At 49.7% G+C, this 14,588-nt stretch overlaps 1 protein-coding gene across 1 annotated transcript in view; it reads right to left on the reverse strand.

Moving 5' to 3' along the window:
* Wnt3a (Wnt family member 3A) overlaps positions 1 to 14,588 on the reverse strand; it is a 41,639-nt gene that overhangs the window by 5,215 nt on the left and 21,836 nt on the right. The gene's annotated exons all lie outside the window — the stretch shown is intronic.

Here is a 14,588-nt window from a genome sequence, read left to right on the forward strand (position 1 = left end):
GGTCCTGGTGTGCTACTGAATGGTAGTGTGAGGATAGTGGGAAGTTGATTGTATTTTTAAAAAAACAGCTTTAAGAAGATTTTGAATGTTTTCAGAGGACATGTTTTTTTGTTTTTGTTTCTGGTTTTTTGTTTTTTTTTTTTTTTTTTTTTTTTTTTGGTTTTTTTCGAGACAGGGTTTCTCTGTGTAGCCTTGGCTGTCCTGGACTCACTTTGTCGACCAGGCTGGCCTTGAACTCACAGCGATCCACCTTTCTCTGCCTCCCGAATGCTGGCATTAAAGGCGCGCACCACCACTGCCCGGTTTTACTGCCTTTTATAGTCAATATCATCATTTCAAGATCCATCTAAGTGATTTGCTCCCTCAATCTGAGGACCCTGGTCCAGATCTACAGTGGATGCTTTTTCCTGTTTTTCCTGTTCATGCAGGCCTCTGCCAAAGCATCATGTACAAGTTAGATGAAGTAAGATTTAACGACCAACCTCCAAACAGCACGCACAGCACAACTCTGCTAAGTTATGTGATCTCTCTCACCGCCAAGGTTTTCTGGTGAGCCATTGTGTTTGTTTGTTTGTTTGTTTTTTGCTTTTTGTTTTTCAAGACAGGGTTTCTCTGTGTAGCTTTGGCTGTCCTGGACTTGCTTTGTAGACCAAGCTGGCCTTGAACTCACAGTGATCCACCACACCCAGCGGTCTATGTGTTTTTGCAACTGAGTGATAACAAGACTCGGTGTGACAGAGCCGGGCATGGTGGCGCACACCTTTAGTCCCAGCACTCAGGAGGCAGAGGCAGGCAGATCGCTGTGAGTTCGAGGCCAGCCTGGTCTACAAATTGAGTCCAGGATGGCCAAGGCTACACAGAGAAACCCTGTCTTGAAAAAAACCAAAAAAAGAAAGAAAGAAAGAAAGAAAAAAAAGACTCAGTGTGACTTTCTTCTCTCCTCTTCCTCCTCTCCTCTCTTCTTCCTCCTCTCCTTTCTCTCTCCCTCTCTCTCATTTCTTTTTTTCCGATATAGGGTTTCCTTGTGTGGTCCTGGCAGGCTGTCCTGGAACTCGATGCCTGAAGAACTGGAGTTTCTTACTGAGAGAAGGCATTCCTTCCTGTCCTTGACACCAGATACAGCTATGCCAGTGCGTGTGGTATGAAAAGTGTGGGGTTCTCCTAGCGTGACGAATATGAGTCTGATGTGTTGACTAGCAGATATTTCTTTCTTTTTTCCCTTTTTCTTTTTCTTTTCTTTCTTTCTTTCTTTTTTCTTTTTTTTTTTTTTTTTTTTTTTTTTTTTTTTTTCTTCAGGTTTTTGGTTTTTTGAGACAGTGTTTCACTTGTAGTCCTGGATGTCCTGGACTCAATTTCTAGACCAGGCTGGCCTTGAACTCATAGAGATCCACCTGCCTCTGCCTCCCGAGTACTGGGATTAAAGGCCTGTGCTACCATGCCTGGCTCAATTGCAAAGATTTTACAAACCTAACTAGAAACCATTACAGACTGACAGCCTCACAGGCCTGCAGGAGCTATAGCTGCACATGGTGGTGCACACCTTTTTTTTTTGGTTTTTCAAGACAGGGTTTCTCTGTGTAGCCTTGGCTGTCTTAGACTCACTTTGTAGACCAGGATGGCCTCAAACTCACAGAGATCCATCTGCCTCTGCCTCCCGAGTGCTGAGATTAAAGGCGTGCGCCACCAGGAATCCCCGCACTAGGAGGCAGAGACTGGCAGGTCTCTGGGAGTTCAAGGCCAGCCTGGTCTACAAAGTGAGTCCAGGACCTCCAAGGCTGTTACACAGACAAACCCTGTCTTGAAAAACCAAAAAATAAGTAAATAAATAATATAATAAACAGGCTATCTTGGGCTGGGGAATCCTCCAGCAGAGGTGGGGTGATGTCACTGAGCTTCTGGGTAGGATTATGAGATTCTTCACAAAAAATCTCTTCAATCCTTCCTGCACACACAGGGAGCTGTCATCCTGGAAGACCAGCAAGTGACAGCTTTCCATGTTTCCACAAGCCATATCTAAGAGGTTAAACTCTTGGGACTCCGTGTTCCCCATAAGCCCAAATAGTCAAGGACAGAGAAACTGTCCAGCTACACACACAATCAGACTTGCCCACAAAGCTCAGTATGCATCCACGTGCAGGGTCAAAGAACACACATTTACTCTCATACTGAGAGCACAGCATGAGTTGTGGCCTTACCGAGCCCTTAACCCTGTCTATGAGTTGCCCCTCTCCCTGGATAGCCCTCTGCAGACTCCAACCTGGGCCGCTGCCCGAGCCTGGACACCTTCTGCAGCCATCAAGCTGCCCAACATCTTCCCACTGTCTGGAAACAGCCCAGTCTGGACACTAGATGATTAACACAGCGTCCATCTTCTACTGGAACTACAGAGAAAGCTCTCAACTGGACTGTCACTCAGATTGAATTGCCTTCACTAGCCGTTCACACAGCTGCCCACCATGGGCCCAGTTCCGTGTCCACTGCCAGTGTGATACACAGCCCTTCTAATGTTATTTAAAGAGTTCTTACTGCCAGCCTTGCTGGTTTTTTTTTTTTTTTTTTTTTTTTTTTTCAGTCTCAGTCACTCATTGACCTCTGGCCACGTTCAACTTTTTATTCTTCCCTGAGTTCAAGCTGCCCCTGCCACTAGGCGAGGTGGCGCACACCTTTAAGCCCAGCACTCGGGAGGCAGAGGCAGGCGGATCTCTGTGAGTTTGAGGCCAGCCTGGTCTACAAAGCGAGTCCAGGACAGCCAGGAGTACAAAAGAAACCCTGTCGGCGGATAGGGGTGCTACCCCTGCCTCAGAGCTATTAGTTCCTCTCTGCAGCATGGCATCTGAGATCCTGGGCAGCACCTACCCAACGTGTGTCCTCTGGCTCCCTGAAATGCCAGCTGTGGCTGTTCCTCAAGTGTTTAGTCTGTTGGAATCCAAGGGTGGGGCCTGTATCCTGTCCTCTATTTATTTCCATCCTCGAGCACAGGCTACTCCTTACATATCTGAGGTACCAGGGGAAGGGACAGGAGTCCTGCCTGGGTTAGGGCATTAAGACCACCCTGGGAACCCTAGGTGACACTATAGAACATTTTGTGTTCTTGAATGGAGCACCCTTGAAAAGCCCTCCGCCCTGTTTTCCTTCCCTAATACCATCGTTCAGTCCAGGGATAGGACAGGGGCAGCCTTTGCAGAGGCAACTGTGAATGAACAGCAACGTCACTACCACACGTACATACATACCCACCCTCTGCTGCCTTCACTTAGCAAAGCCCCTGTCCTTATTTTCTCTACTTTTTTTTTTTTTTTTTTTAGGAAAGGACTTTAGCCCAAGCTTGCCTGGGGCTTACCAGGTAGCCCAGGGTGACCTTGAATTCCACCAGGTGTTAAAATTAGGCTTGTGAGCTACCACACCTAGTTTTATATAGTCTTGGAAATGGAACCTGGGGATTGGTTCATGCCAGGCAAAGACTCTACCAACTGGGCCACATCTCCGGCTCCTGCTTCACCTTTGTAGGAGCCAAGCCACTCCTTCTTGCTCCCCTAAGGCTCTAGGCTCCTCTATCTTCCCAGATCAGACGAGACTGGGCGAATCCAGGGTGGTATGACTGTAGACAGTTTCCTCTCTCTGCATAGAACCCGAGCCTGGGCCAGGGGCCCTGAGCCACCTCCTCCTGGGACGCCACTCAGAAGCCTACTTCTCAGCCTGCACCCTCACATTCCAAGTCTCAAAGCTGCCCTGAGTTACCTTATCCAGCTCAAGTGTCACCCAAACACCCTTCCCCCACCCCTCTCGGCTCTAAAAGATAAGCTCCCTCTCCCCCCACCCCACCCCAGCAGCACTCTAGGCCTTGCCCTTGCCCTGCCCAGAATAAGGGCTTCAGGCTCCCTGCTTATCAGGACTCAAGCAAACAGCCTGGAGCTGGTAGCCACACTTGAGGGGAGGGCCGCTCAGACGAGAGAGCAACACGGAGCTTAAACTTCAAGTGGACAAGAGCTAATTTTATTTTATTTTTTTCGAGACAGGGTTTCTCTGTGTAGCCTTGGCTGTCCTGGACTCACTTTGTAGACCAGGCTGGCCTCGAACTCACAGCCATCCACCTGCCTCTGCCCCCTGAGTGCTTGCATTAAAGAGCCACCATGCCCGGCTCAAGAGCTCATTCTTGCTCAGTTCTGTCGCCAGCAGTCCTCCCTTTGCACGGAGCCTCAGTTTCCCTCAGTATCAAATGACGATCTGGGGCTCCTGATCAAGTCAGGGCAGGGCAAGCTCTGGCGCTGGCTTTCAGCTAGCTGGGAAGGAAATGAAGGCCAGAAGCCTCTACAAATGGGTTCAGACACACCATTAGCGAGGCCAGGAGAGACGCTGCAGGCTGCAAGCCCTCGGGCCAAACGAATGGTAGATGGAACATTACGGCAAAAGAAAGTTGAATGCAAGATGGCAGCCACAGGTTGCCTAAAAAGGCAGTTCCTCCCTAGATATTGGTCAGTCGCTGGTCGTGGTGGTGCACAGCTTTAATCCCAGCAATTGGGAGGCAGAGGCAGGAGGATCGAGGCCAACCTGGTCTACAAGCCAAGGCTACACAAGAGAAACCCTGTCTCAAAAACAAAAAAGCGCGGGGGGCGGGGGGAACATTGGACTCCACATTAGAGAAATCTGGCTGGTACCTGCATTCTTTGGATACAGGTTTTCACAGCCCGGGCTGGCTTGGAACTTGTGATCCTCCTGCCTCCCCCTTGAGCACTTGCTTTACACATGTGCACTGCCACACCCAGGTAGACACCACCCTAAGCAAGGGATGGAGGTAACATTCCTAGGGGTGAATAGATGCCATTTACTTCCCAAGACATATCTTCAAGATTGTCTTGCTAAAATGTATAGCCTGCACTTAATGGTTAGGAGGCAGCTGCTAAAACCAGATTAAGGTCCTTCCTAGGAAACGATGCTGCTCCTGGCAGTGAAATAGGGAAGTAGGGAAGGACAGTAGAGCTCAAGGGCTTCGTGAGAGATCACAGTGGTGATGGATACAGTATGGCCATGTGCCACAGCAGTTTGCAAGGCTGTGTGAGAGGACCTGAGCTTTCCACACCACTCCAGCAGTGCTTCCCTGTGCTTAACAGTAATCAAGAACATTGTAGAATACCCAGAAAAAAAGATTCCGGAATGTTCAGGTGGCATCCTGCATTGGCAGGGATTTTTATTTTATTACTTTTAATTTTAAAAAATTATTATTATTATTTTTATTTTATTTATTTATTTATTTATTTTTTGTTTGTTTTTGTTTTTGTTTTTCAAAACAGGGTTTCTGCTGGGCATGATGGCACATGCCTTTAGTCCCAGTACTCAGGAGGCAGAGGCAGGTGGATCGCTGTGAGTTGGAGGACAGCCTGATCTACAAAGTGAGTCTAGGACAGCCAAGGCTACACAGAGAAACTCTGTCTCCAAAAACCAAAAACAAAAAAACAAAACAACAACAAAAAAATCAAAACAGGGTTTCTCTGTATAGCCTTGGCTGTCCTGGACTCACTTTGTAGACCAGGCTAGGCTGGCCTCGAACTGACAGAGAGCCAGTTGGCAGGGATTTTAATGCATTGAAATTGGTTCCACCCAGGATTTGGGGCAAGACTCGGGATTCACATACTTTGAAAGATCTCGGGAACACGCAGGTTTTCTCAGAGAGGAACTCCATTGCTTTCATCAGATTCCCATAGGATTTTAGAACAAATGTTGTGAATCACTGTCCCAGAGCTACCCCCTTTGCAGAGGGTGAATGGGAGCAGGGCTCTCAGGAGCGTAGGGCAGCCCAGCCGTAGTTATCACAGCAAAGTTTTCTGCCATAAGCAACGCCGTTAGAGGTTTCAGTTTCTGATGACTCAACAGAGGTAGCCAGCATAAAGGTGACCGTCTCCTCACTCCAGAAAACAAGTGCATCAGCTCAGGCAGTAGACAGATGGGTGCTGGATACGAGATAAGGAGGTGAGTGTGCCTGTGGGCGACTGGGCCCAGACTCTCACAGACAAGTGCCATCAATCTGGGGGAGTCATCTGGGGCAGAGCTGAGGTGCGCCTTGGCGGCTGGAGGTACCCACTCTCTTCGGACCCAGGACTCTGCCTGTTCATCTGGTACAGGTCAAGAGGAAGAAAGGGGGCTACCTGATGACGTTGCTCCCTAAGAGAAGCAAATCCTAAGCTGGGTGTCAGGGCCCTGGCCTGTAATTCCAGCGTCTGGAGAGCCGAGGTGGGCGGCAGGGTTATGAACTGAGCCCAGTGTCTCTTTCAGCCAGATCCTGGGAGGCGGGAGCAAACTCTCCCCGCAGAAGCCATCTCAGCCCAGCCTTCCTGTGGTGCTACTGGGTTTTTAAGCAAAGTATTAGTTATCTGGGCTCCCTTCCTTTCCGTTCATCTATCTCATTAGTTATCATCCACTCATCCTCCACCAAATACCACCCACTCAATTATCTGTCTGCCATCCACTCATCATCTGCTCATTACCCTCCTACTACCATTCGTCACCCATCCTTCCACCCATCCATTATCTTCCTTTCTTCCAGTTACCTACCATCCGTCCCTCCACCCAACTATCCAGAATATGAGCGTCCATACTGAGTTAGGCACTAGGCTCAGAACTAGAAATGAGGCGGGTAATTGGCAAGGCGTCCACTCTCAAGAACCAGGTGTGAGCTGAGCCTGGTGGTACATATTCTTAATCCCAGCAGATGGGAGGTAGAAGAAGGAGGATCAGCTTGATGACAACGTGTGTGTGTGTGTGTGTGTGTGTGTGTGTGTGTGTGTACGTGTGCGTGCTGACATATACTATTTATAAGATGATGTTAGTCTGTGACTTTTTTTTTTTTTTTTTTTTTTTTTTTTTTTTGGTTTTTTCGAGACAGGGTTTCTCTGTGTAGCCTTGACTGTCCTGGACTCACTTTGTAGACCAGGCTGGCCTCGAACTCACAGCGATCCGCCTGCCTCTGCCTCCCGAGTGCTGGGATTAAAGGCGTGCGCCACCACGCCCGGCCTTAGTCTGTGACTTTTTTATTATTATTATTATTTTATTTATTTTTGGTTTTTCAAGATGGGGTCTCTCTGTCTTGGCTGTCCCGGACTCACTTTGTAGACCAGGCTGGCCTTGAACTCACAGCAATCCACCTGCCTCTGCCTCCCAAGTGCTGGGATTAAAGGCGTGCACCATCACTGCCCGCTTTATTTTATTTTATTTTATTTTATCTTATTGAGACATGATTTCTCTGTGTAGCCTTGGCTATCCTGGCCTTGCTTTGTAGACCAAGCTGCCTCAAACTCACAGCGATCTGCCTGCCTCTGCCTCCCTGGTGCTAGGATTAAAGGCGTGCGCCCTTAATCTGTGACTTTAAACTAGTAGTACATTTTTTTTTTTCCTGAATCAGGTTTTCTCTGTGTAGCCTTCGTTGGTCTAGACTGTCTTTGTAGACCAGGCTGGCCTCGAACTCACAGAGATCCGCCTATCTCTGCCTCCCAAGTGCTGGGATGATTTTTTTTTTTTTTAAATGAAATTGGATGCATCAAAGCTCGGTGCATAGAGGATCCTGTGTCATGTATATGTTTATTTGGGACCATCTATCCCTGTTGAAGCTATCCTTCTACACAGGCCTAGAACCAGGGAACCCCAGCAGACAGAGGGGCGCCCTTACCTATGCCACATTGCACATTACCTGAACCATACCCTTCTGGAGGCCACAGAAGGGTAAGGGTTGGCAGCCTGGCCTGAGTTTGTCAGGCAACACCCTCCAGGTGGTCTCTGTCCCCTTAATTTCCAGACTCCAGCTGGGAGATCACTCGCCTTTTCACTGGTGGGAAGAAGACCAATCCCCTTAAAGCCCTACTGTAGCCATAATCGCTCAGATGGGCCAGAGCCTGCAGTCCATAGAGCGCCACCGCACTTGGGAGCATCGCCCTCCTGTTACGCTGAGGAAAGACAAACTATCTTTCCCCGTTGCCATCCTGATGTCTAAAAGTGCTTCCCGAACATTCAGTAGGTGGGCACCCCTTCCCCCTCCAGTGTTCAGCACACTGCAGGCTTAGGGCAGACAGAAGGATCGGTGCAGCCCCAGCTGGTAGCTTGCAGCCCAGGCCCCGCCCTGGCGCCTCCCCTCCGAGGCTGCCTACCGTCCCTCCTTCCCCAGGCCCTTTTCCTGGCCTCGAGGAGTCGGGCGGCCCGGAGGGGGTGTCGCGGTGGCATTTGGTAATCACACAGAGGCACAAAAGGCCCCGGAGCCACCTGAGAGCGGAATGCGCCGGTGCCCCACCGTGGCCGCGGCCCCTGACACCGCCCGGGCCCGCGCGGCCGGGCGCCTGGCTGACCTGCTGGGGCTGATGAATCCGGCTTTGTGCGACACTGTCACGCCGCGTTAGCCCCACAATGGCCAGCGATATTTTATATGAATTTCCCCCTGGCCGGTGATTAGGCGATCGCCGGCCAGTCATAGCAACCTGGAAGTATGCGCTGCCCGCCGCGCCGTCGGGCGCGAGGGGAAATCCTCTTTCAGACGCTTTAATTCAACACCCCGAAGGGCGTGTGAATCGCCAACAGCATTTTCACTTTTCCCTTGTGCTTAATCTTGTCGTTCTCGCAGGGACATTGTGCTCTGAGCCGAGCGCAGTGGGATGTCGGCCGGGGTCCCCCCTCCCACAGCGGAGAGTTAATGATATACCGGAGAGGCCCCCAGAACCAGGGGAGCCCCCACCCCCAACGCATCGTAAATGGTAACACTTTCGGATGGGGGGGGTCAAGGGTCGCAACCTGGATTTGGGGACTCTGCTTCCCTAAAAAGCTGCCCTTCTGTCCCTCCAGAGCTCTAGGCTCCCGCTGTCTCGCAGGCTAGCCCCATCAGAGCTGGTCCTTCCATAGGCTGGGCACACAGAGAGGTAGAGGACCACCCCCTGAGGAGCCGCGGTGCAGAGGCCAGTCATCAGGAAGGGGGTTTGCCTGGGGGAGGGGGAGGAGGCCAGGCTGTTGTTCCCTGTTCGGACCCCAAGTAGAGGAAGAAAGTGAGCCCTTCCCTGACTTGACCAAAGGATCCTCAGCAGATAGTCTGATGTCTTTAAGAGCCCACTTCTGCCACCTGTTGTGACTCCGGAGGTCTTGGGGAATCCAACAGAAGCCCAGCCACTATATGCTGAGAGTGTGACTGGCCAGGAGGTATGCCACAGGAGGGATGGGTGGACTATACCAGACACAAGGTACGATGTTCAGGCTGGAGACACTGACCAGGTCAGCAAGGTCCAAATGAAGACCTTACAGTGAGGGAGGGTTGCTTGCACAAGCAGCAAGCTCAGGAGCCCTTAGGGACTTGTGGGGACCACCCTCACTAGGGGGTGCAGAGTTGCAACAATGGGTAGATGAAGGCCTTTGTTCATTTGGAAACCGTCCAGACCCAGGAACCTTGAGCTTCCTAGGACCCCTGGGCATGCAGGCAGGTAGAAACCCCAGTTTCCATGGCTGGCCGTGGGCTCCAGGCTCCAGGGCACTGTCCTTTATGTCCTAGGTGTGTAAGTCCCCACTCAACCAGAAGAAAGCTGTCCCCTTACAAGGCCACGTGTTGTTTAGGAGCCTGCTTCCCGGATTCTGGCCCCCTACATCCTTCCTATGTACCTCCCCCTAGTCTCCTTCCAGCCTGACCAGCTGTTTTGTTGACCGTCGGCCTGTGAGCCCTGCCTCTGGACAGGCTGGCCCTGAGACCACCCCACCCATTTCACCTTGCCAGAGGTCAAGGCAATGGAGTCACCTAGCGCCTGCCCCAAAGGCGCTCATAATCATCATGCACTCAAAATTCTCCAAACGCTTCCTGACCCAAGGCAGGTAGGGTAGCTCCCTGCAAGCTTTGGGTCCCAGAGCAGAGGACTCTCAGCTCAGCATCCAGGGCTTCCTCAGGCTTAGTGGAGCACCCTGGCTTCTCAGGCCAGGTAGACACGGTGGACGGTAGTGGGATCAAATTTGAGCACACACTTGCCTCGTATACACACAGGCACATGCTCAGTGCACATCCGTATGCACATACATGTGTACAGGGTACAGGGATACACCACATGGAGACACTTCGGCACCCAGGTGTGTATATACAATGCATATGAGCACACTCATACATACATTTGTATGTAATTCCATGAACACATCTGTACACATGCATGCAATATACATGAATGCACACACAAGTACACAAATGTACATGTGCACTGGAACACGTACACATCTGCACATTTATACACATTCATATATTCACACACATACCCATCCACATAAATGCACACTGACATATCACACACACACACACACACACACACTGACATATCACACACACACACACACACAGACATATCACACACACACATACACACAAACATATTCACTACCATGCACACAAACACACTCACATTCAGGAGTATACATACCCACCTAAGACACTCATGCACACATGCATATTTAAAACACACACACACACACATTTGTGTATAACACATGGCTGCACAAACTCACATACACGCATGCAAGAGCCTGACTCCTTTTCTCACAGCTAGCTAGTAGATGTTAAACTCTGCTCAACAGAGGCTACCTCGGCAGGGGTGGCCAGGCACCCTGTGGTCCGTGCCACAAAGCCTAGGGTAACCTTTGACATGATTAGGGTGGCCCTGACCCTAATCCAATCAGATTGATTACTTCGAGGCCAGTGGGCAGGCAGGGGGGGGGGGGGCACACAGGCTTCTGGAGCCAGCCCTTCTGGGGGCACATGGAGGGCTCCTTCCTCCCCTGGCCGCCAGAAGAGAAGGAACAAGAACCTGGGAGGCAGACGTGGGGAGGGGAGGATGGGGAGTGGAGGGGACAGAGTGAAGGAGGACGCAGCAAGCTGGCAAGCTGAGAGAAGTGAGGACATGCTTGCAGGCAGGACAGTGGCACACGGGTGCAGGCTGCTGACTGGCAGGAAATCCTCCTGCACTGCCAGGGGAAAGTGGAGATGGGACTTTGAGGCCAGACAGCCTAGGCTCTGTCCTGCAGCGGGCTTCTAGGGGGCAAGGCTGTAGGCAGAGGAATGTGGGCAGGCACAGCCCTCAGCCCCAAGGCTGACTTAACTATCTGCTTATCCCTAGACAGTCTGGTGTGTTTGTCCAAGAGCCTCCTGGGGAGACCCTCAACACTCTGCAGCTCCCCTAACCTCACCCCAAGACATGAATATGGTGGGGCGCTAGCCTCAGGAACATCCAGCCGCTTTTCTCCACCAGTATGCCTCCTCCTCACAGGCTGTGCCATGTCAGAAACAGTTGAATCATACTGGTGAGCCCTGCTGCCTTCCCCTGTTCCTCGCTCTGTTTTGGTTTTGTGTGTGTGTGTGTGTGTGTGTGTGTGTGTGTGTGTGTGTGAGAGAGACAGGGTTTCTCTGTGTTAGTCTTGACTGTCCTGGACTTGGACTCACTTTGTAGACCAGGCTGGCCTCGAACTCACAGCGATCCACCTGCCTCTGCCTCCCAAGTGCTGGGACAGTTTCCCTGTTCCTTCCTTTCCTCTGGTCCGTCGGCCTCCCCATGATCATACCACTGTCTGCCTGGAGAATTTGGAGCCCGGCTGATGAGTGCTCATTTTGCCCCAGTTTCCTGACTTGTAAAACAGAATGCATCCCACTGTTGGCCTCAGGTGAGTCTTAGGAGTCAACCAGCTACAGTGTACTGAGTTCTCAAACAGCTCCTGGGAATTACTGTCTATGCACACTTAAAGAAAGAAAGAAAAGCAGACAGTACCTCCTGATTTAGCCTAAGTGCCACTTCCCCCAGGGAAGCCCTCCAAGATCCCCCCAGGCACCAGCGTCTTGCCATTTAGTCATGCAACACATTCACAGCACACCTGGGCTGCCCATAGCGAGCTGCGTGCACCTGCAATGTGTGGTTCTGGAAGATCTCTAGATCTTTCTAGAATGTGCTCGGCCATGGAGAATGTAACCTAGAAATCAAGAAAGGAGTGCTAGCTGGACGTGGTGGTGCACGCCTGTAATCCCAGCACTCGGGAGGCAGAGGCAGGTGGATCACTGTGAGTTTGAGGCCAGCCTGGTCTACAAAGTGAGTCCAGCACAACCAAGACTAACACAGAGAAACCCTGTCTCTCAAAAAAAAAACCAAAACCAAAACAAAAAAACCCAAAACTCCTACACATACAAATAAATACACTATAAGAAAGGGGTGCTGCCACTAGCTTCAGTGCCTTGTGAAATTCTGGTTGCCTCCAGTTCTGTTGTTTGCGACACTCAGTGAAGGAAGATGAACGGGTGGCCCGTGCCTATAAGTCTCAGCTACTTAGAAGGTTGAGGCAGTGGGATTGCCTGGTTGGGGCATTCAAGAAGAGCCTGGGCAGCATAGTAAGGTGATAAGGCTTATGTGTGCTTATGAATTTAGAACAATTTTATTTTTCTCTTTCTGAGACAAGGTCTTACTATGTAGCTCTGACCAGCCTGAAACTTGCTATGTAGATGAGGCTGGCCTCAAACTCACAAAATTCCACCTGCTTCTGCTACCCAAGTGCTGGGATTAAAGATGTCTATCTTTTGTTTTTGTTTTGTTTTTGTTGTGTTGCGTTGTGTTGTGTTTTTGTTTTCAAAACAGGGTGTCTCTGGATGGACCAGGCTAGCCTTGAACTTACAGACCCACATGCCTCTGCTGCCCAACTGTTGGGATTACAGGCATGTGCCACCTTTTGAATTTTTGGCATAATTCCAAAAGATCAAAAGAATGGGTTATTTAAAACCAACTTCTCTTAGGGCTGGAAAGATAGCTCAACAAGTAAGGGTATGTATTGCTTTTGCAACCTACCAACACCCATGTGGTACTTCACAGCCATCTGTAACTCCAGCTGCAGGGGACCAATGACCCCTTTTGCTCTCCACAGACACTTGGCAGACATGTGCCTACACCCACCCACCCACACCTACACACAAACACACATACACACACAAATAAAATAAAACAATAAAATTAAATGAATATATATTTAAAGACCCTTTAGAGGCTAGAGAGATGGCTTAGCCATTAAGAGCACTGGCTGCTCTTCCAAAGGACCCAGGTTCAATTCCCAGCACCCACATGTTGGCTCACAACCATTCGGAATGCCAGCTCCATGGACACAACGCCATCTTCTGGCCACTGTGGGAACTGCATGAAAGTCATACATGGATATCCATGCAGGCAAAATACCTATATGCATAAAATAAAAATAAATGAAACATCTTTTGTTTATTTTTATTTTTTTATATTTTTGAGATAAGTTTTCTCTGTGTAGCCTTGGCTGTCCTGGACTCTCTTTGTAGACCAGGCTGGCCTCAACTCACAGAGATCTGCCTGCCTCTGCCTTTCTGAGTGCTGGGATTACAAGTGAGTGCCACCATGCCTGGCTAACAAATGAAATCTTAAAAAAAAAAAAAAATCCCTTATCTACTTATATATGAGTAAAGGTTTCTAACTCCTGAATCTACAAAGTTAAGAAGCTGAATGGGCCCACAGTTCTCTAAGATAAAAGGCTGGAAGCATGTACTGCACGCCAGCTCCATAGAGCTCTGCCTCCTAGCAATGCAAATACAATACCAAACAGGTAAATAAGACACCGATGGCGCACGCCTTTAATCCCAGCACTCGGGAGGCAGAGGCAGGCGGATCGCTGTGAGTTCGAGGCCAGCCTGGTCTACAAAGTGAGTCCAGGATGGTCAAGGCTACACAGAGAAACCCTGTCTTGAAAAACCAAAAAAAAAAAAAAAAAAAAAAAGGACACCGATGAGCTGGGAGCACGGTGTGTTCCTTTGATCTCAACCCTTGGATGACAGAGGCTGGTAGATCTCTGTGAGTTAGAAGCCAGCCTTGCTGAGCAGTGGTGGTGGCACACACCTTTAAGCCCAGCACTCAGGAGGCAGAGGCAGGCTGATCTCTGTGAGTTCAAGGCCAACCCGGTCTATAGAGTGAGCTCTAGGACAGCCACGGCTATACAAAGGAACCCTGTCTCGAAAAACAAACAAACAAACAAACAAGAAGAATTAAGTTGGAGTTGGGTGGTGGTGATGCATGCCTTAAATCCCAGAACTCAGAAGGCAAAGGCAGGTGGATCTCTGGAAGTTTGAAGCCAGTCTACATGGTGAGTTCCAGGACAGACAAGACTACAGAGAGAAACCCTATCTTGAAAAACCAAGAGAGGAAGAGGCAGACAGATCTCTGAGTTTGAGGCCAGCCTGGTCTATGGAGTAAGTTCCATGGCAGCCAAGGCTACACAAAGAACCCCTGCCTTGAAAAACAAAACAACAAAAAATAAAGTTAAATCTCATTCTCACACCACAAGTAAAAACAATTAACTGAAAAAAAATATTAAATAAACTGGAGAGATAATTCAGTGTTTGAGAACACTGGCTGCTCTCCCAGAGGACTTGGGCTCAATTCCCAGCATCCACATGGCAACACAGTCCATAACTCCTGTCCAGGGAATCTTCTGGCCTCTGTGAGCACCAGGCACATGGTACATAATCATACATGTATGGGAATACCCATGCACATAAAATAATTATTTTTTTAAAAATTAAAACAAAATCATAAGACCTAAATGTC

Source organism: Acomys russatus, chromosome 25, assembly GCF_903995435.1.
Source record: "Acomys russatus chromosome 25, mAcoRus1.1, whole genome shotgun sequence".
In the NCBI taxonomy this organism is placed as follows: Eukaryota; Metazoa; Chordata; class Mammalia; order Rodentia; family Muridae; genus Acomys; species Acomys russatus.